A 22,881-nucleotide genomic window follows, 5' to 3' on the forward strand; every position below is an offset into this window, starting at 1 on the left:
AAAACCTTTGGGGATCAGTTAAATTGGGGGATAGTCTGTGTTGGTACGTGTGAGAGAGATCCACCTTTCCAAGTTGTTGGGGTTCATCTCATACTTCTGAAGGTTTGAGGGTGCTGCCTGTTCCATACCCCCCCTACTCCTAGCCTTTTAGGGGTACAAACAATAGTAATTGGGGCCTAGTGTGGTTGTGTACGTGTGATATACATACACTTTTTTGGGATCATATTTTCTATTCCGCTATTTAATCAAAAACCTTTGGGGATCAGTTAAATTGGGGGATAGTCTGTGTTGGTACGTGTGAGAGAGATCCACCTTTCCAAGTTGTTGGGGTTCATCTCATACTTCTGAAGGTTTGAGGGTGCTGCCTGTTCCATACTCCCCCTACTCCTAGCCTTTTAGGGGTACAAACAATAGTAATTGGGGCCTAGTGTGGTTGTGTACGTGTGATATACATACACTTTTTTGGGATCATATTTTCTATTCCGCTATTTAATCAAAAACCTTTGGGGATCAGTTAAATTGGGGGATAGTCTGTGTTGGTACGTGTGAGAGAGATCCACCTTTCCAAGTTGTTGGGGTTCATCTCATACTTCTGAAGGTTTGAGGGTGCTGCCTGTTCCATACCCCCCCTACTCCTAGCCTTTTAGGGGTACAAACAATAGTAATTGGGGCCTAGTGTGGTTGTGTACGTGTGATATACATACACTTTTTTGGGATCATATTTTCTATTCCGCTATTTAATCAAAAACCTTTGGGGATCAGTTAAATTGGGGGATAGTCTGTGTTGGTACGTGTGAGAGAGATCCACCTTTCCAAGTTGTTGGGGTTCATCTCATACTTCTGAAGGTTTGAGGGTGCTGCCTGTTCCATACCCCCCCTACTCCTCATCTAGCCTTTTAGGGGTACAAACAATAGTAATTGGGGCCTAGTGTGGTTGTGTACGTGCGAGATACATACACTTTTTTTGATCATATTTCCTATTCCGCTATTCAATAAAAACCTTTGAGGATCAATTGAATTGCGGGATAGTCTGTGTCGGTACGTGTGAGAGAGATCCACCTTTCCAAGTTGTTGGGGTTCATCTCATACTTCTGAAGGTTTGAGGGTGCTGCCTGTTCCATACTCCCCCTACTCCTAGCCTTTTAGGGGTACAAACAATAGTAATTGGGGCCTAGTGTGGTTGTGTACGTGTGATATACATACACTTTTTTGGGATCATATTTTCTATTCCGCTATTTAATCAAAAACCTTTGGGGATCAGTTAAATTGGGGGATAGTCTGTGTTGGTACGTGTGAGAGAGATCCACCTTTCCAAGTTGTTGGGGTTCATCTCATACTTCTGAAGGTTTGAGGGTGCTGCCTGTTCCATACCCCCCCTACTCCTAGCCTTTTAGGGGTACAAACAATAGTAATTGGGGCCTAGTGTGGTTGTGTACGTGTGATATACATACACTTTTTTGGGATCATATTTTCTATTCCGCTATTTAATCAAAAACCTTTGGGGATCAGTTAAATTGGGGGATAGTCTGTGTTGGTACGTGTGAGAGAGATCCACCTTTCCAAGTTGTTGGGGTTCATCTCATACTTCTGAAGGTTTGAGGGTGCTGCCTGTTCCATACCCCCCCTACTCCTCATCTAGCCTTTTAGGGGTACAAACAATAGTAATTGGGGCCTAGTGTGGTTGTGTACGTGCGAGATACATACACTTTTTTTGATCATATTTCCTATTCCGCTATTCAATAAAAACCTTTGAGGATCAATTGAATTGCGGGATAGTCTGTGTCGGTACGTGTGAGAGAGATCCACCTTTCCAAGTTGTTGGGGTTCATCTCATACTTCTGAAGGTTTGAGGGTGCTGCCTGTTCCATACCCCCCCTACTCCTCATCTAGCCTTTTAGGGGTACAAACAATAGTAATTGGGGCCTAGTGTGGTTGTGTACGTGCGAGATACATACACTTTTTTTGATCATATTTCCTATTCCGCTATTCAATAAAAACCTTTGAGGATCAATTGAATTGCGGGATAGTCTGTGTCAGTACGTGTGAGAGAGATCCACCTTTCCAAGTTGTTGGGGTTCATCTCATACTTCTGAAGGTTTGAGGGTGCTGCCTGTTCCATACCCCCCCTACTCCTCATCTAGCCTTTTAGGGGTACAAACAATAGTAATTGGGGCCTAGTGTGGTTGTGTACGTGCGAGATACATACACTTTTTTTGATCATATTTCCTATTCCGCTATTCAATAAAAACCTTTGAGGATCAATTGAATTGCGTGATAGTCTGTGTCGGTACGTGTGAGAGAGATCCACCTTTCCAAGTTGTTGGGGTTCATCTCATACTTCTGAAGGTTTGAGGGTGCTGCCTGTTCCATACCCCCCCTACTCCTCATCTAGCCTTTTAGGGGTACAAACAATAGTAATTGGGGCCTAGTGTGGTTGTGTACGTGCGAGATACATACACTTTTTTTGATCATATTTCCTATTCCGCTATTCAATAAAAACCTTTGAGGATCAATTGAATTGCGGGATAGTCTGTGTCGGTACGTGTGAGAGAGATCCACCTTTCCAAGTTGTTGGGGTTCATCTCATACTTCTGAAGGTTTGAGGGTGCTGCCTGTTCCATACCCCCCCTACTCCTCATCTAGCCTTTTAGGGGTACAAACAATAGTAATTGGGGCCTAGTGTGGTTGTGTACGTGCGAGATACATACACTTTTTTTGATCATATTTCCTATTCCGCTATTCAATAAAAACCTTTGAGGATCAATTGAATTGCGGGATAGTCTGTGTCGGTACGTGTGAGAGAGATCCACCTTTCCAAGTTGTTGGGGTTCATCTCATACTTCTGAAGGTTTGAGGGTGCTGCCTGTTCCATACCCCCCCTACTCCTCATCTAGCCTTTTAGGGGTACAAACAATAGTAATTGGGGCCTAGTGTGGTTGTGTACGTGCGAGATACATACACTTTTTTTGATCATATTTCCTATTCCGCTATTCAATAAAAACCTTTGAGGATCAATTGAATTGCGGGATAGTCTGTGTCGGTACGTGTGAGAGAGATCCACCTTTCCAAGTTGTTGGGGTTCATCTCATACTTCTGAAGGTTTGAGGGTGCTGCCTGTTCCATACCCCCCCTACTCCTCATCTAGCCTTTTAGGGGTACAAACAATAGTAATTGGGGCCTAGTGTGGTTGTGTACGTGCGAGATACATACACTTTTTTTGATCATATTTCCTATTCCGCTATTCAATAAAAACCTTTGAGGATCAATTGAATTGCGGGATAGTCTGTGTCGGTACGTGTGAGAGAGATCCACCTTTCCAAGTTGTTGGGGTTCATCTCATACTTCTGAAGGTTTGAGGGTGCTGCCTGTTCCATACCCCCCCTACTCCTCATCTAGCCTTTTAGGGGTACAAACAATAGTAATTGGGGCCTAGTGTGGTTGTGTACGTGCGAGATACATACACTTTTTTTGATCATATTTCCTATTCCGCTATTCAATAAAAACCTTTGAGGATCAATTGAATTGCGGGATAGTCTGTGTCGGTACGTGTGAGAGAGATCCACCTTTCCAAGTTGTTGGGGTTCATCTCATACTTCTGAAGGTTTGAGGGTGCTGCCTGTTCCATACTCCCCCTACTCCTCATCTAGCCTTTTAGGGGTACAAACAATAGTAATTGGGGCCTAGTGTGGTTGTGTACGTGTGATATACATACACTTTTTTTGGATCATATTTTCTATTCCGCTATTCAATAAAAACCTTTCTAGGGCAAGATCTTAAATTACAGAAATATGAGGAGACCGTCAAATAAGGGCCGTGGCCTGGGTCGTGGTGCTGCTGGTAGAGCTCCTGTTGCAAGGAGAGGACATGGTCGATCTGTGCCAGCTACACGCACAAGTGAAACACCTTCCTCAAGTGTGAGTAGGCGACAGAACCTGCATCAGTATTTGGTAGGGCATCAAACGCCCCTAGAAGTGATGAGGCCAGAACAAGTTGAGGCGATAGTAGATTGGTTTGCTGCTGACAGTGCCTCCAGTTCCTTCACATTGTCTCCCACCCAGTCTACTGCAGAAAGGTCAGAGTTGGCACCTGCAGCCAATGTCCAACCGTCTTTCACCTCACCCCCTTGCAAATCAGGCCAGCAGTCTGAGCCCCAAGCCATACAGCAGTCTCTTATTCTTTTTGAGGACTCTGTCAGCAGGGTTTCCCAGGGCCATCCACCTAGCCCTGCCCCAGAAGTGGAAGAGATTGAGTGCAGCGATGCCCAACCACTTATTTCTCAAGATGAGTACATGCAAGGATCATCGCAGCACGTCTCCGATGATGACGAAACGCAGGTGCCAACTGCTGCGGCGTTCAGCATTGTGGAGACCGACAAGGAGGGCAGGGGTGAAGACTGGGTGGAAGATGATGTGGAGGACGATGAGGTCCTCGACCCCACATGGAATGAACGTCATGCAGGTGAACTGAGTAGTTTGGAGGAAGAGGCGGTGGTCGCACAGAGCCACCAGCACAGCAGAAGAGGGAGCAGGGTGCAGAAGCGGAGCGGCCGTGCCCTAGACACTACGCCCGCTACTGCCCAACGCAGCAAGGGAACGAGCGCACCAAAGTCAGCTCAAAGGAGTTCTCTAGCGTGGAAGTTCTTTAGAAAATGTGCTGATGACAGGACACGAGTGGTTTGCACCCTGTGCAATCAGAGCTTGAAGCGAGGCATGAACCTTCTCAACCTGAGCACAACCTGCATGATCAGGCATCTAAGTGCAAAGCACGAGCTGCAGTGGAGTACACACCTTCAAAACCAAGAAACGTCTCTGGCTCATCCTGCTTCCTCTTCTGCTGCAGTCTCGGCCGCTCCAGCCACATCTGTAGTGATACCGGCACCTGCCACCCCGCAAACAGACGATCTGTCAGCAACACCACCACCTGGGTCACCAACAACCATCTCCACAATGTCCCGTGGAAGCGTTCAGCTTTCCATCTCCCAAACACTTGAGAGGAAGAGGAAGTACCCCCCTACCCACCCGCGATCCCTGGCCCTGAATGCCAGCATTTCAAAATTATTGGCCTTTGAAATGCTGTCATTCCGTCTGGTGGAGACGCACAGTTTTAAAAACCTTATGTCGGTGGCTGTCCCACAGTACGTCGTGCCCAGCCGCCACTACTTTTCCAGGCAAGCCATCCCTTCCCTGCACAACCAAGTGGGGGAAAAAATCAGGTGTGCACTGCGCAACGCCATCTGTGCCAAGGTCCACCTAACTACGGATACGTGGACCAGTAAGCACGGTCAGGGGCGTTATATCTCCCTAACGGCACACTGGGTAAATGCAGTGGCGGATGGGCCTGAGGCGGATAGCAATTTGGCGCATGTCCTTCCACCACCGAGGATTGCAGGGCGCTTCAGTTTGCCTCCTGTTCCTAACTCCTCCTACTCCGCTTCCTCATCCTCTACCGCCTCCTCATCCGGACAGCGTAACACCTTCACCACCAACTTCAGCACGGCCAGGGGTAAACGACAGCAGGCAGTTTTACAACTTGCCTGTTTGGGGGACAAACCACACACCGCGCAGGAGTTGTGGAGGAGCATGGAACAGCAGACAAATGAGTGGTTGCTGCCAGCGAGCCTCAAGCCCGGCCTGGTGGTGTGCGATAACGGGCGAAATCTCATAGCAGCTCTGGGCCTAGCCGGTTTGACGCACATCCCTTGCCTGGCGCATGTGCTGAATTTGGTGGTGCAGAGGTTCCTTAAAAACTACCCCGATATGTCAGAGCTGCTGCAGAAAGTGCAGGCCGTTTGTGCGCACTTTCGGCGTTCTCACCCTGCTGCTGCTCGCCTGGCAGCGCTGCAGCGTAACTTCGGCCTTCCCGCTCACCGCCTCATATGTGACGTGCCCACAAGGTGGAACTCCACCTTGCACATGCTGGAAAGACTGTGCGAGCAGCAGCAGGCCATAGTGGAGTTTCAGCTGCAGCACGCACGCGTGAGTCGCTCTGCGGAACAGCACCACTTCACCACCAATAACTGGGCCTCCATGCGAGACCTGTGTGCCTTGTTGCGCTGTTTTGAGTACTCCACCAACATGGCCAGTGGCAATGACGCCGTTCTCAGCTTAACTATCCCACTTCTATGCCTCCTTGAAAAAACAATTCGGGCGATGATGGAAGAGGATGTGGCACAGGATGAGGAGGAGGAGGAGGATGAAGAGGTAACATTTCCAAGGCTTTCAGGGCAGTCATTCGCAAGGGGCTCCGAGGGTGGGTTCCTGCACACGCAAACGCCAGGGACGCAATTGTCCAGCAGGGGCACAGTTCTGGAGGATGAGGAGGAGGAGGAGGAGGAGGAGCTGGAGGAGGAGATGGAACCATGTTCACAGCAGGGTGGCACCCAGGCCAGCTCATGGCCATCACTGGTGCGTGGCTGGGGGGATACAGAGGACACGGACCATACACCTCCCACAGAGGACAGCCTTTCGTTGCCTCTGGGCAGCCTGGCACACATGAGCGATTACATGCTGCAGTGTCTCCACAACGACCGCCGAGTTGCCCACATTCTAACTTGTGCTGATTACTGGGTGGCCACGCTGCTGGATCCCCGTTACAAGGACAACGTACCGTCCTTAATTCACTCACTGGAGCGCGATCGCAAGATGCGCGAGTACAAGCGCACGCTGGTAGACGCCATGCTGCTGGCATTCCCATCTGACAGCGGGGCCACAGTGGAAGCACAAGGCAGAGGAGGAGGAGGAGGAGGTCGCCAACGCAACCAGGGCACCGCCAGCACCTCAGAAGGCAGGGTTAGCATGGCCGAAATGTGGAAAAGCTTTGTCAGCACGCCACAACAAACAGCAGCACCAGCAGCTCAGATGGAACGTCTTAGCAGGAGGCAGCATTTTACCAACATGGTGGAGCAGTATGTGTGCACACGCCTACATGTAGTGAATGACGGGTCTGCCCCCTTCAACTTCTGGGTCTCCAAATTGGGCACATGGCCTGAGCTTGCCCTTTACGCCTTGGAGGTGCTGGCGTGCCCTGCAGCCAGTGTATTATCTGAACGGGTATTTAGCACGGCTGGGGGCGTTATAACAGACAAGCGCAGCCGCCTGTCCAGAGACAATGTGGACAAGCTCACGTTCATTAAAATGAACCAGGCATGGATCCCACGGGACTTTTCCGTATCTTATGCAGAATAGCAATGGATACCGACCTTACCCACCCATTGTTCCATTTTTGCTCTTTCTCACTCTTTTGGGGTGTACCCTCATTTAAAATTTGTGAAAAGAAGCAGTGTTGGCTACCTCGTCCTCCTCCTCAGGGCCAGATTAATGTAGGGGCTATTGGAGCTGCAGCTCCAGGCCCCTACCTTTTATATAGGCCCCGGGTTGGCCATATTCACTGTTACCGCTCTTCTGTCACTTGTAAACACAGAAGTCTGGCTTCTATGCTCGCTTCCCCAGGCAGCACCCTCAGAACCTCCCCACACAGCGTGAAGGCCGGACAAGGAGGGACAGTTGGCGATGCATGGATGTGTTTATGGGCTTCAGAGACAGCATCCCATGTTGAATTAGGCATGCATGGCTGCACCCTTCCTCCTCTGGGTGCATGGCAAGGCACGGCCCTAAGGCCCTTCAAAATCCTCAGCACCAAGCCCATGATGCTGTTAATCCGGCCCTGGTCCTCCTCCACCGCCGCTTCCACCTACACCGCCCATAGGTGTGCGCAGCCTATTGCATTAAGGTGTGCACCCCAAAGTTGAAATACACATGCATGTGTTTGCCAGCAGGGAGAGTAATGTATCGGGGCCATGTACCTGTAGGCAAGGAGAAATAGAGCAGAGCAGGTCCCAGGGAGATCTTTCCCATCTCCTCACTGGCAATGCTATGTGCCCTAGGTGATTAGGGTGTGCCCAGGCACACCCAGCACACCCTGTGCGCACGCCTATGTCACCGCCACATCCACCACCACCTCAACCTCCCTCCTACTCCATATGGGCCTCGTCCTTCAGAGATGAAGAAGAACATTGTTTTATTTTTCTGTTTTTTTTTGTTGTTTTAAGTTATTTCCCTATCCACATTTGTTTGCAGAGCACTTGCCATGCTCTTAATTACGTTTTGCTGCCATTTGCAGCACTCTAGCCCTTTCCTTTGGTGTTTTAGAGCCATTTTAGTGCCTTAAAGTTCGGGTCCCCATTGACTTCAATGGGGTTCGGTGTCCGGGAAAAGTTCGGTAAAAGTCCGGGACACGGACCCGGACTTTTTTTTAAAGTTCGGCCGAACCCGTCGAACACGGACATCTAGGTGTCCGCTCAACCCTATTTGTGAATAGTATTGAATGACTGAGTAATTGGCAGTCAAAATCACAATGCTAAAATTTAAAGCAAATGGCCTGCAAAGAAAAGGAAAGCAAAGGGACCACTTACTGTCCGGGGGAATATTTTTTATTTTTTTAACACACATGTTAAAAATCTGTATTTTTTTGCAAGAAAATTACGTAGAACCCCCAAAAAGTAGATATTTTCAAACAGCAGAGGCCCTGGAGAATAAAATGATGGCTGTTGCAATTTATTTTTTTCTGATGCCATTAATCAAACGTCAATTTTCAGGAAAAAAATACACTAAAATTAATTTTATTGCGCAAAAACACAATATAATTCTACATTTGTGGTAAAATATAAGAGATTAGGTTGCATTGAGTAAATAGATACCAAACATAACTCAAAATTGCGTGCACCTGAGAAATGGTGACAAACTAACGTACCAAAAAGCCTTTACAAGTTATCAGTGTAGAGATATTCATGAATGACTGACCTAGAATTATTTCTTTTACGCTGATCTTTATAGCGATATCACACGTGTGGTGCAATCACTGTTTAAATAAGTGAGCAGTCCGACGTGTTTGTTTCCATTTTCATGAATGCACAGGTTGGATATCTGAGCATTTTAAAAAATATATATATTTATTTATTTACATTTTATTTATTTTTTTACATTTTTTTTTTAACTTTATTGCTTTCACAGGAGGGTTAAAAAGTCCACTCACATGTGTGGTTGTTTACATAGACAAGCCAACATATGTGCTTTTCTGCATTTGCATGTACGCAAGCATGTGGGGAAGGGGGTGTTGGCTTTTAAACATTTTTTAAACTATTTTTATTTTATTATTATTAGTATTATTATTATTATTTTTTTATTTTTCCCTTTAACTTTATTGCTATCCCAAAAGCGTTAACAAGCCCTCTATGTGAGAGGTTTGGGCAGGTGGCAGGTTGTCTTTAGGTCTTCTCTATTAGCCCCCCTATGTCTCTGCTGCCCTCCAAAGCAGGCAGCTAACCAAGCACATATTGTGCTTGATTAGCTGCTTCCCTGGCTGTAAGAGCCAGGGAATGACAGCACTGAAACTGGAAGTGACGTAATCCTCATTGCTTCCCGGCTTCATTTATCATAGAACTGCAGCAATGATCTTGGCATAAGCACTTACTGACAGGCCTTATATACATATGATGGTCATCAAGTGGTTAAGTTAGAGACATAAAAACATTAGAAGCCGAAACTTCATCGAACACTTCTAAAGCAGTTACAGAAATATCTATTATTTTTGGAAAAAAGGTTTAAACCATATGAATAAAATCTGGCAGTTGTAAACACCCCTTAGCAGTGTTATTTAGTTTGTACAAACCCCTCAAACTGCCATCTTGGATGGACAGCATGGCCTCCTACAGGAAGTAGAAAAATAACGGATCTACTGGCAGAGTCAACAGGATTTAAATATGTTACAAAGGAGACTCAGAAAAATGAGAACTACTATGGAAACCACTGGAGACCCCATTGTAGTAGAATGGCACTGGAGGATCGGCTATTTGTCCAATGACAGCACCCGTCCTCAGCAGTGCCCGCGGCTCCATGACAGCCGCCATCCAGCCTAAGCCCAGAAGATGAACCGATCACCTCCCGGGCTTTCCATGCTTTTACAGATCTCTCCATAGGAGTACACTGAGAAATGAATGAATTGTTCTGCATTCTATTTATATTAGGAGTGTAGTGATGTCACAAGTGATTTCTGACCACTCCCATTCAGTACGGGGGATGGGAGAGATCTGTTCTAGCTTTATCCCCCCCCCTCTCCCTTCAGCAATAGATCCCTTCTAATAGTAATCTAATTCTAGCTGATTGGAACCATCAATTGATTACTTTTAGAAATGATTTGCCGCTGGACAGATGACAGCTGACCTCGTTGATTCTATTTTCCTGTAAAAATATGGGGGGGGTGAAGACGGGATCACCCGAACAGGTTGAAAAAGATGTGGGGGGCTTGGTTGGGTATTCCTAGTGTAGCCCCTGTGTCAGGGAAGAACTTTGAGGAGAATTGGCAGATATGTCAATGCCCAAGATGGCCGCGCTAATGCACGCATGCGCATTAGCAATAGGTACGCGATCGCGCATTGGCGCACGCAACGGTGCATTGGCGTACGCCGCAGTGCGTACTAATTACCAGCATTCACTGCCTATATAAACTCAGCACTGGCTATCATTCATTGCTGGATTATCTTCAGCTTGTACCTTGTGTTTCCTGTGCCTTGAATATCAACTTGATTACCCATTTTCGACCCGGCTATCCTTGACCTGCTCTGGCTTCTCTCCTGGCTCTGAACCCCGCTTGCCTTATGGACTTTATCCTGCCTGCTCCTGTTTGCCTGCTCATGTTTGACCTTGGCTTGATCCCGACTAGTCTACCAGCCTCTGCTCCTGATTGACCTCCCGTGTTTGACCCTCGGCCTGGCTACTGACCTTGCTTTTGCATTGACCTGCCTGCACTTCCAGTGATCCAGTGGTTGTGACCACCTTCTCCACTACAGATCCGATTCCTGAAGCCGCTACACCTGCAGGCAACCCGTGCACCTTTGGGCATAGCAACCTCTGTCACCATCTCCAGGGGTGCTCTGCACTCAGCCGCAAGGGGAGCCCTCTCGTCACCTCAGCCTCCAGCCTGGTTCCCGACACCCTGTGGATCTGATATGAGACAAACTGTTACCCTAACACAGCACTTTTGTTGTTTTGATACCTTCCTATGTCCTCAGGTGGCATCGTCTATTGTCTTTGGTCCAGTGTAGGGTCCATCAGATGGTTGGAGGTTGCTTACATGAATTTGTGCTTCCAGAACCCACAACCCGTGATTTTTTACTAATTGTCCATTGGATCTGAGAGGCTCTCCCTCTACTGATGTATCTTTACCTACCACTTCTCCCCCTTTTCCTCTCGTTTCACCTGTACCTGAAGTAAGCGGTAGAACGATTTATGTCCCATATGCTGCTGACTCAAAGCTCTACTATTGCAAATTGAGTGAAGATGATTTTTGAATCCTGGGCTCATTTATATTCTGTCCTTCCGTGGTTGTACACGGCGCAATGTCTATTACTATGCAACTTTCTTACTGTGTAAAGTTTAAAAACTTTTTTCAATAAAAATGATCTGATTAAAAAATATATATTTATGGGGGGTGCACAAATTATGTAAATGCTGCTTTGTAATTAATAACTTGAAAATATTTAAATTTTTCCAATGTATTCCCAATAAAGACCCAGAAAAAAAAATATATGTATCTAAATTTCCTATCAAATGAACCAGTTGCTGTCCGCCTGAAGTACTTTGTATACGTATATACTGCAGGCGGGTGACAGCTACAGGCTAAGTGATGTACCTGTATTGCAGGGATATCAAACTCAATTTAATCACGGGCCGCATCAGCATTATTATTGCCCTCGAAAGGGCCGGTTGTATCTGTAAGACTAGATGTCCAGAGCATCCCCTACTCTTACGTAAGACGTCGAGCCTCCCCACCATCAGAAATTGAGTCCCCCACCATCCTTTACATCACAGTGCACCCCCTTTTCTTGTGCTGCTGCTGGGAAGAAGCTGTAGGCATTGCTGTAAAGCAAAAAGTACAGGGTTTGGAGGAGGACCAGAAGAGGGCTGGAGCTCTCCTGCAGCTGCAAGAGAGGAGCAAGGGCCACATGAAATGGCCTTGAGGGCCGGATTTGGCCCGCGGGCCTTGTGTTTTACACCTGTGGCTTAGCACATGCTCACTGGAGTGCCCCCTGGGGCATGCAGTGCCCCGCTACAGTGACCGCTGTGTCCACAAGACACTGCATATTTCAGCTGCCAGTAACCATCCACTTTGATAGGCCCAGGATCACAATGCCAACAAAGCTGTTATAAATGAATTCCATTCATAACCGCTGTAATTCCCGTAGGGATGCTGTGATTGGCCCACAGCTATCACATGGTACCTGGGCCAGTCACAGCACCCTGTATTATGTGATAGCTGTGGGCCAATCACAGCGCACAATAATTATGCATGCAATCCATTTTACGACAGTCCAAAATATTGTTCTTACTGTGATCATCACTGTAACAGCAAATCAAAGTGTCTAAAAATAATAAAAAATCCCTGATCACCCCCCCCCCCCCGAAATATTACACTGTCACTAAACTACCCCCATGAAAAAATGCAAAAAAAATTAAAAAGTTAAAAAAGAATTAGTTTCTATTTTTTTTTTTATAAATTTTCAAATAACGTGCAGCGCTAAATAATTATACTCAATAAAGATGTATAATATATTTTACACATTTTATTGAGTATAATTTTTTTAGCGCTGTACCTTATTTGAAAATTTGTTTAGTTATCAACACATGTCAGTTGAGTGTGCTAGCTGCTTTGTTTTTGTGAGTTAGCGCAGTTTATTTATGCTTATTTTTATTTTTTTTATAACTTTTTTCATTTTTTTGCTTTTTTTATGGGAGTAGTTTATGTACTTATTTTTAACACACTGTCACCAGTCAGTATCCCTAATCACTGCCACATCAGTCATATGATGACGCTGCACTGCGTTGGTGACAGTATGTAAAAAAAAAACAAAAAAACTTTAATTTCTTAATTAATTTTCTATAAAAGTGTGATGAAAAATTACAACTTAAAAAAAAAAACTCTCCATGCCTCCTACTAAATACCTCAGACTGTGTACTTTCCAAAAATGGGTCATTTTGGGTGTATTTGTACTGTCCTGGCATTTTATGGCCCCCAAGAAACGAGATAGGCTGTCAGTACATCAGAATGTATACTTAGTTTTTTTTTTTTGTTTTTTTTTTTTAACCAAAAGACAGAATACATTAGAGTCATTATTACAGTAGCAGAATACATTTTAGCTAACATTTATGAAGAAATTTGATTTTTTTTTTTCTATTTTTCTATTAGATATGTTTTATAACAGAAAGTTAAAAATATTTCTTTTTTTTTTTTTGTTTTGTTTTTTTTTTTTTTCAAAACTTTGTCTTATTTTCATTTATATAGCAAACAATAATAATAATAAAAAAAAGACTGTGGTGATCAAATACCAACAGAAGAAAGCTCTATTTGTGTGAAATAAATCAACAAATAACATAAATTTCATTGGAGTAAAGCGTTGCATGACCGCACAGTGCTGATTAGCAAAAAATGCTCTGGTCATGAAAGGGACCTTTCAGAGCTCAGTTGGGTAAAGCCCTACAAATGCTAAAGATATAATTGTGCGGATCTGAGACATTGCCAAAAATGGAAAAAAAAATTGCTCGGTGACTCAAAGGGTTAAGGGAGAGAAAGGCCCGGGGGAATAAAACTGTTAATGAGAGATTTCAGATTTAGGTCATTATTGATTTTGCCCATAGTGATACCTAACATCACACAATGCTTCTAGAGTCGAAAAATGTTCTTCCCAAATAAAGTCTACCAAAAAAAAAATAAAAAGAAAAAAAAGTTTACCAAAAAAAATAAGATCTGTCCATTCAGTCAATAAAGGAAACCCCAATCAGAGAAATTTCAGTCCCCCAGTAGAAGTTGGAGGAATATGACCACATACTCAGCACTTTGTAAGTTCAGATCTCTGGTAGCTGTACTGTATGATTAGTCTATGGAGATAACCAATAGATGGACAGAAAAACTAGATAGTAAGGACATCCAATCTTCTCCTGATGGAATCCCTTATGCCTCGTACACACGTACCGATCGTCAGCCGACCGATCGGCCGTCTTTTGTCCCCGGGCTGTCGTGTCCGCTGAAAAGTGCAAAAGACTGCACACAAATTTTGTCCGCTGACTACAGCCGACTGCAGAAGTGATGTCATGTGATGGTTAACTTTCCGTGTGTTTTTTCTTTTCTGAGCATGCCCAGTCTTGCAAATCTGCTGTCTGTCGGCCGAATTCTGTATTGACTGGTGAACAATCGGCCGCTCAGGTGTCGGCATACAAAAATTTTAATGCTTGCACGACAGATTCTTTTCGGCCGAAAGTGCGCTGTCAGCTGTCGGAAGCATCATACTAACAAGCCGAAAATCGGCCGATTGTTCGGCGGCCGAATCTTTTCGGCCAGCAATCTGCACGTGTGTACGGGGCATTAGACTTTTAGCAGAGCTGAATAAAACAAGAGTAGCCAGCTGGGAATAAGTGGTAAAGTTGACTGCATTCCGTAAAACAGCAGCAACTTACTGTAGCAAAGGCCTGTGCCAGTTTAAGAAGTTGCTTTCTAACTAAATAGAGACTTCTGCATGGCTGAAATCGGTTTGCAAATCGGTCATCCATGAGAGGAGGTGGAACATGGAAAGGAGGCATTGATCGTGGAAAGGGAGGAAGAAAATGTACATGGACAAGGTGGGCTTAGCTGGAGCCCTCATGATTGACTGATATAGCAATTGTCAGCAGAACATGGAAAAGACTCTCCCACTGAAGGCTTCAGAGGCTTGGCAAGATGTCGATTGACTGCCACCCGGTACTCTGGTGTTGCTCTGGTACTGAGGCAGTGTTGGTTATGTATTCGCTCGGGATCAAGCAATGAAGAGAACACTTGGGAGCACAGCTCAGTTGGTGAGTCATGTAAATGCATTACATGTTCAGGCAAAGCGCCATAAAAAAGGGTACAGATGAGAATCCTAAGGAAACAAAAGGACTTTCTAGGTCTCTGTGCCTAATGGACATAAATACTAAAGTATCCATCCATTATACTTCTGTTTTCTCACTTATTTTGTTTGTTTCTTTCAAAATAGCAATATACCTTTTCACTTTTTTACTAACTTGTGAGATGACATCAGGTGTGACACTAATTTGAAACCCTAAAGTCTTTCATAGCAGCTTAGCTCCTACCCATGTATTATCCCCCTTCTTCCAAAGTTTCCTCACTGCAGCTGAAGCTTATGAATCCTCTGGTGATAGATTAGCCCGGCCTTAACTGTAAAAGCTTTGTCACATTCAGAACACTGAAATGGCTTCTCTCCAGTGTGACCCTTCTGGTGTGTGATAAAGCTTTCCTTATCACATTCTGAACACAAATATGGCTTCTGTCCAGTGTAAGCCCTCTGGTGTGTGATATGGTTTGGCTTCTGTGTAAAAGCTTTGTCACATTCAGAACATAAATATGGCTTCTCTTAAATGTGAACATTCTGGTGTCTTTGAAACCCTCTCTTGTCTGTAAAAGTTTTGTCACATTCAGAACACTTATATGGCCTCTCTCCAGTGTGAATCATCTGGTGTGTGATAAGATAATCCCTTTGTGTATAAGCTTTGTCACATTCAGAACATTGGAATGGCTTCTCCCTAGTGTGGACCCTCTGGTGACTGGTAAGCCTTGTCTTTGTTATAAAAGCTTTGTCACATATAGAACACTCATATGGCTTATCCTCAGTGTGAATCTTCTGGTGTTGTTTAAGCCCTCTCATGTCTGTAAAAGCTTTGTCACATTCAGAACACTTATATGGCTTCTCTCCAGTGTGAATCATCTGGTGCAAAAAAAAACTCCTCTTTTCTGTAAAAGCTTTATCACATTCAGAACAATGATACAGCTTCTTTCCAGTGTGAATCATCATGTGTTGGAAAAGGCTTGTGTTTTGTGAAAAAGCTTTGCCACATTCAGAACACTCGTATGGCTTCTCTCCAGTGTGAACCCTCTGGTGTTTGATAAGCTCTCTCTCTTTTTTAAAAGCTTTGTCACATTCAGAACACTGATATGGCTTCTCTCCAGTGTGAATCATCTGGTGTGTGGTAAGAATTGCCTTCAATCTAAAAGCTTTGCCACATTCTGAGCAATGATATGGCTTCTTTCCAGTGTGAATCCCCTGGTGTTTGATAAGATAACTTTTATTTGTAAAAGCTTTGTCACATTCAGAACACGTATATAGCTTCTTCCCAGTGTGAATCCTCTGGTGTTTGATAAGATTATTTTTGATTGAAAAAGTTTTGTCACATTCAGAACACTGAAAAGGTTTCTCTCCAGTGTGAACCCTCTGGTGTTTTATAAGATCTGCCTTAGTTGTAAAAGCTTTGTCACATTCAGAACACTGATATGGCTTCTCTCCAGTGTGAATACGCATGTGTGAGTTAAAACCACTCTTCTGTGTAAAAGCTTTGTCACATTCAGGACACACAAATGGCTTCTCTCCAGTATGAATTCTCTGGTGTGAGATAAGCTTGTTCTTGGCTGGAAAAGCTTTTTCACATTCAGAGCACCGATATGGCTTCTCTCCAGTGTGAACCTTTGGGTGTGTGACACGTTTTGCCTCCATTGTAAAATCTTTGTCGCGTTCCAAAACCAGAAATAATTTCTGAAATGCCTTCTGTATACGTGGATTGGACTTTACTATAAAGCCATTGTCACTTCCAGAACACTGAATCCACTTCTCTCCTGTTTTCCTCTGAGGTTGGATCAATATTGAAGAGGATCCAAAACATTTACAACATTTAGAGCACCGATATGTCTTGCGTCCTGTGTGAATCTTCTAGTGAACTACAAAAAAAGACTTTCCATCACATAAGACATCCATATGGCTCGTTTCTCATCCGACTTAGTCATGTTTTTTTAAGACAAGCATGAACAGAAAACATGGCTCATCAATCCACCTGTACAGAAAATAAAAAAGTCAGAATTCTATATAAAGGGTTAAATTAATTTGCTTTCTTTTTTTTTTTTTTACATTAATAAAGGGATTTTAAAGGCAGAATGTGCATTCTATGCATTAAGATAAAGAAGAAAAAAAAAAAACCTGCGTGCAGAAAAAAAAAAAAAAGAGACTTTACAATCACTTTAATTATATCTTATATATAGAAAAGAATATGTACAGCATTATACATGTTTAACCGGTTCCTGCCCGGCCTATGACAAGATGACACCTACAGGAACCTCTCCTCCTTATGGGTGGACGTCATATTACGCCCTCCTAGTGGCGCAGCGCACTTGCGGGGCCGTACTACGGCACACTCTGTCACCGGCTGTGTCGCCAGACACAGCCGATGACTGATCACTGTAGCGGCTCATTGCAGGTCCCCTATGACCACTGCGACCAATCACAGGAAGGCACATGGCAGTTGTAAACAATAAACTGCTTCCTTTCAAGCTAGCCATTGTATACAATTGTGTTGCTAGCTGTGATTGGCCATAAGTGATCACATGGTACAGACTGGGCCAATCACATGTGATCAGCTGTGGCGGAAAACAGCTAATCAACAAAACAAATTCAATTAATCTATTTTATTCAGTAAAATGATTGCTTATATCAATGAAATTCATTGCTAAAGGCAAACATAATTTAAAAAAAATAAAAAAAATAAAATAATGATTACTTTACCAGAGTAGTACAATGTTACTACGCTAACATTATATTGCTCTGGTCAAAGTGTGTAAAACAAAAAAAAATCATAAAATAAATAAAAATAAATAAAATGAAAAAAATTGAAAAAAAAATTTTTTTTCTTTGTTCCATACTGTCAGCAGTCAGTGTCCCTGATCACCGCCTCACCCATTATAGGATGACGCTGTACTGTACTGGTGATACCCTGATCACCCCATACCAGTTATATGATGTCACTGTACTGTACTGGTGACACCCCGATCACCCCACACCCGTTATATGATGTCACTGTACTGGTGACACCCCGATCACCCCACACCCGTTATATGATGTCACTGTACTGTACTGGTGACACCCCGATCACCCCACACCCGTTATATGATGTCACTGTACTGTACTGGTGACACCCCGATCACCCCACACCCGTTATATGATGTCACTGTACTGTACTGGTGATACCCTGATCACCCCATACCAGTTATATGATGTCACTGTACTGCACTGGTGACACCCCGATCACCCCACACCCATTATATGATGTCACTGTAGTGGTGACACCCCGATCACCCCACACCCGTTATATGATGTCACTGTACTGGTGACACCCCGATCACCCCACACCCGATATATGATGTCACTTTACTGTACTGGTGACACCCCGATCACCCCACACCCGTTATATGATGTCACTGTACTGGTGACACCCTGATCACCCCACACCTGTTATATGATGTCACTTTACTGTACTGGTGACACCCCGATCACCACACACCCGTTATATGCTGTCACTGTACTGCACTGGTGACACCCCGATCACCCCACACCCGTTATATGATGTCACTGTACTGTACTGGTGACACCCCGATCACCCCACACCCATTATAGGATGTCACTGTACTGTACTGGTGACACCCCAATCACCCCACACCCGATATATGATGTCACTGTACTGTACTGGTGACACCCCGATCACCCCACACCCGTTATATGATGTCACTGTACTGTACTGGTGACACCCCAATCACCCCACATCTGTTATATGATGTCACTGTACTGTACTGGTGACACCCCGATCACCCCACATCTGTCATATGATGTCACTGTACTGTACTGGTGACACCCCGATCACCCCACACCCGTTATATGATGTCACTGTACTGGTGACACCCCGATCACCCCACACCCGTTATATGATGTCACTGTACTGGTGACACCCGATCACCCCACACCCGTTATATGATGTCACTGTACTGTACTGGTGACACCCTGATCACCCCACATCTGTCATATGATGTCACTGTACTGTACTGGTGACACCCCGATCACCCCACACCCGTTATATGATGTCACTGTACTGTACTGGTGACACCCTGATCACCCCACATCTGTTATATGATGTCACTGTACTGTACTGGTGACACCCCGATCACCCCACACCCGTTATATGATGTCACTGTACTGGTGACACCCCGATCACCCCACACCCGTTATATGATGTCACTGTACTGGTGACACCCGATCACCCCACACCCGTTATATGATGTCACTGTACTGTACTGGTGACACCCCGATCACCCCACACCCGTTATATGATGTCACTGTACTGTACTGGTGACACCCCGATCACCCCACACCCGTTATATGATGTCACTGTACTGTGCTGGTGACACCCCGATCACCCCACACCCTTTATATGATGTCACTGTACTGTACTGGTGACACCCCGATCACCCCACACCCTTTATATGATGTCACTGTACTGTGCTGGTGACACCCCGATCACCCCACACCCGTTATATGATGTCACTGTACTGTACTGGTGACACCCCGATCACCCCACACCCGTTATATGATGTCACTGTACTGTACTGGTGACACCTCGATCACCCCACACCCATTATATGATGTCACTGTACTGCACTGGTGACACCCCGATCACCTCACACCCGTCATATGATGTCATTGTACTGTACTGGTGACACCCTGATCACCCCACATCTGTCATATGATGTCACTGTACTGTACTGGTGACACCCCGATCACCCCACACCCATTATATGATGTCACTGTACTGTACTGGTGACACCTCGATCACCCCACACCCATTATATGATGTCACTGTACTGCACTGGTGACACCCCGATCACCTCACACCCGTCATATGATGTCATTGTACTGTACTGGTGACACCCCGATCACCTCACACCCGTCATATGATGTCATTGTACTGTACTGGTGACACCCTGATCACCCCACATCTGTCATATGATGTCACTGTACTGTACTGGTGACACCCGATCACCCCACACCCGTTATATGATGTCACTGTACTGTACTGGTGACACCCTGATCAACCCACATCTGTCATATGATGTCACTGTACTGTACTGGTGACACCCCGATCACCCCACACCCATTATATGATGTCACTGTACTGTACTGGTGACACCCGATCACCCCACACCCGTTATATGATGTCACTGTACTGTACTGGTGATACCCCGATCACCCCACACCTGTTATATGATGTCACTGTACTGCACTGGTGACACCCGATCACCCCACACCCGTTATATGATGTCACTGTACTGTACTGGTGACACCCCGATCACCCCACACCTGTTATATGATGTCACTGTACTGCACTGGTGACACCCCGATCACCTCACACCCGTTATATGATGTCACTGTACTTCACTGATGACACCCCGATCACCCCACACCCGATATATGATGTCACTGTACTGCACTGGTGACACCCCAATCACCCCACACACGATATATGATGTCAACTGAACTGTACTGCACTGGTGACACCCTAATCACCCCACACCTTTTTTATGATGTCACTGTACTGTACTGGTGACACCCCGATCACCCCACACCCGATATATGATGTCACTGTACTGCACTGGTGACACCCTAATCACCCCACACCTTTTTTATGATGTCACTGTACTGTACTGGTGACACCCCGATCACCCCACACCCGATATATGATGTCACTGTACTGCACTGGAGAATGTGGCAGAATACATTTTGGCCCATAATATATAAAGAAAGATTATTTATTTGCAAAATAAATATATTTTTATATTTATATTTTTATATTTATTTATATATTTATAACAGAATGAAGAAAAATGTGTGTTTGTTTTTTTTTTTGTTAAAATTCTTGTTCCTTTTTAGTTTATTTAGCAAAAAAAAAAAAACAGCGGTGATTAAATACCACCAAAAGAAACACATGCTGAATATATTGTTTTTAAACAAATGTTTGTTTTGATATATATACTCATTGGTATGTTTCCATTTACGTAGAATATACAAAGGAAAATAAGCTCCTGAAGAAGTGTGATATATCACGAAACATGTTGAGCTTTTAGCCTTTATACACTGCATTCCAACTCTGCAACGGGATACTGCCAGGGGTGTTATCTCACTGGCCCGAACCCAGCAGTCAGAGCAGGACAAGTTTTTGTAATGTTTATATTGTAATTTTATTATGTAAATTGCTATTAATAAACGTTATATATATTTTTTTATTATTGGTGCCTGGAAAGTCTATATTTCCTCTTCTATTTACACATACTATAATCATTAGGATGTGGCACTGGTCTCCACCACCTACACACCCACTGTACCACCCTGCCTATGATGGTGTAATTTTTAATTTCTATCACCACCAAAAGAAAGTTCTGTTTGTGTGAACAAAATGATAAAAATGTCATACGAGTGCAGCTTTGCATGACTGCGTAATCGTCATTCAAAGTGTGACAGCGCTGAAAGCTGAACATTGGCCTGGGCAGGTGTCATGGAAATTATTGTGCTTTGGAGCATGTAAATTCTCTTAAAAAAAAAAAAACTGCGGAACGCGGAGAACTTTGCTGTGCTTGAAAGCGCATTTGCAGATATTAACCACTTTAAGACCGGTGTTCCGTGAAAAAACCATACCCGGTGCAGCTACGGAGGGTATGGATTTCTCACGCTAGTTACACTTGCGGCGGTTACATTAAAACAGCTCCTCTGCAACATAAATCATCTCCGCTCCTTCCCCTCTCACTTCCCTGCTCTCAGGTAATAAATATAAAAGCGGATCACGGAGCCGCGATCGCCGTCATTTACATCTCATACACCCGCCGCCGCTTTTCTATTTATTAGGCGAGATCAGGGAAGTCACAGGGATAGGAGAGGAGATTATTGATGTTGCAGCCGAACTGTTTTAATGTTACCGCCGCAACTATAACATTACACACAGTGCCGTGATTATTTCCTACCCTCCGAGCATGCGCTCTTGTCAAATTCTTTGCTGTTCAATTACGTATCCAGGGCTCTGAGCATGCGCACTGCTGCGCTGCTCAGCTGTTTGAGACAGGAAGTGACGAGGGTATGGAAATCTAACGTTACACCGGCCTATTTTTGACACTTGGTGTTCACAAGTTAAAATCATTTTTTTTGCTAGAAAACTACTTAGAACCCTCAAACATTATATATATTTTTTTAGAAGATACTCTAGAGAATAAAATGGAGATTGTTGCAATATTTTTTATCACACCGTATTTGCGCAGCGGTCTTCCAAACGCATTTTATTTTTTGGAAAAATTCACTTTTTTTAAATTAAAAAATAAGAAAACAGTAAAGTTAGGCCAGCTTTTTCCATAACGTGAAAGATAATGTTACGCCGCGTAAATAGATACCCAACCTGTCATGCTTTAAAATTGCGCACGCTCGCGGAAAGGCGACAAACATTGGTACTTAAAAAATCCCCATAGGCGACATTTTAAAAATTTCTACAGGTTACCAGCTTAGAGATACAGAGGAGGTCTAGGGCTAGAATTATTGCTCTAGCTCTAACATTCGCAGCAATACCTCACATGTGTGGTTTGAATACCGTTTACATAAGTGGGCGGGACATGCGTATGTGTTAGCTTCTGCGCGCGAGCTAACAGGTACTGGGCGCTTTAATCTTTTTTCATATTTATTTATTTATTTTTTATTTTTACACAGTTTAAAAAAAAATATGATCATTTTTATTCCTCTTACAAGGAATGGAAACATCCCTTGTAATAGAAATAGGCATGACAGGACCTCTTTATTGTGAGATCTGGGGTCAAAAAGACGTCACACCTCACAAGTACATTAAAAAAGAAAAAAAAATGTTGAAAAAAAAAAATATCGACCCTTTAAATTGGTTGCAAGGCAATGACGTTTGACGTCGCTCCAGTCCTCCAAGACCATAGAGTCAAGTGGGG

At 44.4% G+C, this 22,881-nt stretch overlaps 1 protein-coding gene and 1 pseudogene across 2 annotated transcripts in view; one reads left to right on the forward strand and one right to left on the reverse strand.

The window, feature by feature from the left end:
• LOC309548370 (uncharacterized protein) overlaps positions 1 to 22,881 on the forward strand; it is a gene marked incomplete at both ends in the record, with an annotated part of 295,496 nt that overhangs the window by 194,218 nt on the left and 78,397 nt on the right. The gene's annotated exons all lie outside the window — the stretch shown is intronic.
• Positions 14,981 to 16,867, reverse strand: LOC309545772 (annotated as a pseudogene). The gene has a single exon. The product of its transcript is annotated as an uncharacterized misc_RNA (transcript).

Source organism: Pelophylax lessonae (assembly GCF_965119305.1).
Source record: "Pelophylax lessonae genome assembly, chromosome: 2".
Lineage (NCBI taxonomy): Eukaryota > Metazoa > Chordata > Amphibia > Anura > Ranidae > Pelophylax > Pelophylax lessonae.